Source organism: Desmodus rotundus, chromosome X (genome assembly GCF_022682495.2).
Source record: "Desmodus rotundus isolate HL8 chromosome X, HLdesRot8A.1, whole genome shotgun sequence".
NCBI classification, from domain to species: domain Eukaryota; kingdom Metazoa; phylum Chordata; class Mammalia; order Chiroptera; family Phyllostomidae; genus Desmodus; species Desmodus rotundus.
Genome location: NC_071400.1, coordinates 56991548 through 56994877, shown reverse-complemented (window position 1 = coordinate 56994877; position 3330 = coordinate 56991548).

The window sequence follows — 3330 nt, the reverse complement described above, 5'->3', positions numbered from 1 at the left end:
AGCATGGGAAATGCGGCTCAGTCCCCACTCGGAAAAGCCAGTGGGGAGCGAGGTTGGCGGGCAGGACCCACGTCCATGGATAGGTTCTCCCATGGGAAATCAGGCCTGCATTGTACCTAGACTGCTATGAGACTTACTCTTGCTAAAACTCCCTCACCCTGAATTGTGGCAGCAAATGTTTACTCAGTATCTTTAGCTTCCTAAAATCTGAGCTAGACCTTCCAGGTATGGAGCATAACCGGTTTCAACCAAGTCTCCCTTTACATTGCAAATATCCTTCTTTGATGTATTTAGTGACATCCTCTCCTTTGTTGTCTGCAAAAGATAACCGCCCAAAACAAACCTGTGCATAGGAAATGAGGACCATCTTTGATGTAAGGGGCCTAGAAAAACAATAAAAGCCTGTCAAGGCAAGGGTCGGGGTGCTCTCCTCTTGAGAGAGTGGCCGCGCTGTCCCTCTTCCCCCACAGGACTCGGTAGTCCATGTGTATTTGTCTATTGCCACCACAACACAGGATCCTGTGGGCCGGGATCCGCATCATCCATCCTAACCATTTTTAAATGTACAGCACAGTGCTATTAAGTACGATTCTTTTTGTTGTGTAACCATCACCACCACCCATCTCCAGAATTCTTTCCTTCTTGCAAAACTGAAGCTCTGTTTCAATTAAACCGTAACTCCTCATTGCCCCTTCTCCTCAGTCCTTGGCACCTACCTTTCTACTTTCCATCTCTAGGAATCTGACTACTCGAAGTACCTCATATCAGGGGACTCATACAGCATTTGTGTTTTTGTGTCTGGCTTCTTCCCCTTAGCCTAATGTCCTCAAGGCTCATCTGTGTTGCAGCATATGTCAGAATTTTCTTTCTTTTGGAGGCTGAATAATATCCCACTAAATCACATTTTGCTTATCCATTTGTCTATTGATAGATACTTGGTTTGCTTTCACATTTTAGCTATTATGAACTATGCTGCCATGAACATGGGTGTACAACTCTCGTTTGGAGACCCAGATTTCAACTTTGGAGAGTATACACTCAAAGGTAGGATCGCTGGATCATATGGTAATTGTTTTTAATTTTTGAGGAGACACCATACTGTTTTCCAAAGTGCCTGTATCATTTTACAGTCCCATCAACAGTGCACAGGGGTTCCAATTTCTCCCAATCTTTGCTAACACTTGTGATTTCCTGGTTGTATTTTTTTTTCTTGGATTAGTGATATGGAGCATCTTTTCATTTGCTCTTTGCCATGTGAATATCTTCTCTGGAGAAATGTCTGTTTGATTCCACTGCCCACTTTTGAATAGGGTTGATTGTTTTTCTTGCAAAAGTGAGGTAGGTCTATGTGTGCTGTCACAGGAATATCCTGTATCCAAATTATTAAGTGGTGAAGGCATGCGATAGATCAATATGTACATCATGGGTAATGCCTCATGTTTCATAGCACATCTGTGTATGAAAAAGCTAGTATAAGCTTTGAAATCATATATACCAATATGTCATTTGTGGTGACCTCTGGAGGAGGGGGCTGAATTGGGGAGGAACTTTGAAAAGGGGGAAACTGTGATTTATCTGTGTTATTAGAGGGTTTTTTTTTCTTTTCAACAAGAACATAAGCAATACGTAGTAATTTTTATATTGCAAAATATTTATGTAAACCTAATAATGGAAATAGTAGAACAGAAATAAAGTCTGATGCAGTTTGGCAGGGGCCCCCCGATCTAGGTGACCAGGGATCCAGGCTGCTTCCAATCTTGTGCTTCCCCCATCTCAACACGGAGCCGCCACATTTGCTGGTGAACTGAGGGAGAGAGCACAGAACTGGCATACGGACTCGCAAATGTGTGGATGTGATAAACAATGCTTCTGCTCATGTCTCAGTGGCAAAGGGTTGTCACATGACCCTTCCTAACTACAAGTGGACTGGCAATGTAGTGTGCACCTAGTCCAGGAAGGGGAGCGAGAGAAGATATGGGTGGGCACTGAAGTCCCTCCCATGCACCATTACATTGTGGGTGCTCATAAGAAAGCAACCATCATAATCGGTCGTGACAACAACCATCTTCATTGCTTGGAGGATTTCCTGTGGTCAGATTTCTCTTGAAATTCTCTGAATTTTTAAGTTCCTTCTATGTGACAGATGCCTTCAAATACAGAACCACATCTGACTGTAAGAGGATCATGTAAACCTCCTCAGGGAGGGTTCCCCTTCTTCACTTCTCTTTGCAATACTGCAATACTGCCTATAGTGTCAGCAGGCTGAGAGTGCTCTCCTCCCTTTGGATGCATGGGTAAATTTTTAACCTGTGAATCTCTGCTACCCTCCATATGAGTGAACTTGCCCGAACACCTGCACAGATGCATTTAGACTCACTGAAAGCCAGGTCTTTCCTGTGGGGCAGGGACCAGACAAGAGACAGAGGGAGAGTGGCTAATTATTATTTTTCTTTTTAAATGTCACCTAACAAGTCCACCAAGGAACCATTTCTCACCTCCTAGGAGGATTCCAGGGGGGGAGTTAAAATATTTTTAAAAGAAATTTGGTTTCAGTCGATGTTTGCTCTTCATCTACCATTTATATTGAGACATTAATTTCTGACCAGCCAAATAAGCTCTTTCATCCATGCACACGTTCAGCTCCCAGCTTCAGATAAGAATCCCATTAAAGTCCTACTGCAAGCACTGGGGTGGCTTCATGACTCCTCTGTGTATCTTCAGGGTTCTATCCAAAGGCCCAGTAGGTTATAGGCACAATCAAACTGTACTCAGCCCATTTGGTAAAAAGAGAGTGCGTTGGAAGAGTCCCAAGGAGGGATGACAAGGTATCTAAACATCAGGGTCTAAAGTAACACTTTCCACTTAAAGGGCTGTGGCTATCAGACTGGATCGAGGGTGAGCTATGGGAGAGCAGGGGACTCCTGCAGGGAGTAGGAAGCCTCTGTGTCAGGGCGAGGGCAGGAGATCTGTGCAGACTTCAGAGGAGACAGCAGGGATGAGCATGTCGGCATACCAGGTTCCAGTGTTGGACAGGAGGGGACATGGGGAAAGGCCAGGAGAAGGGTGCTGTCATGCGGGAAAGTGCCAGGACTGGGCAGAAATGCCGGCACCTGGCAGACTCACCTCTCAGCATACCTCAGACAATCCCCAAATTGTGTTTGATTCTCATTGCCACCTTCCTTCCTTAGGTCTGCTTTTACTACCTGGGCCTCAGGGTCCTGCTATTTGTCTGTCTTGAGAGACATCATGCATAGTACTGAGAAGAGAAAAGATCTGCGATGTAGAAGGTGGGCCATGGGCTGGGAAGAGTGGGAATATCATGGACTTAGG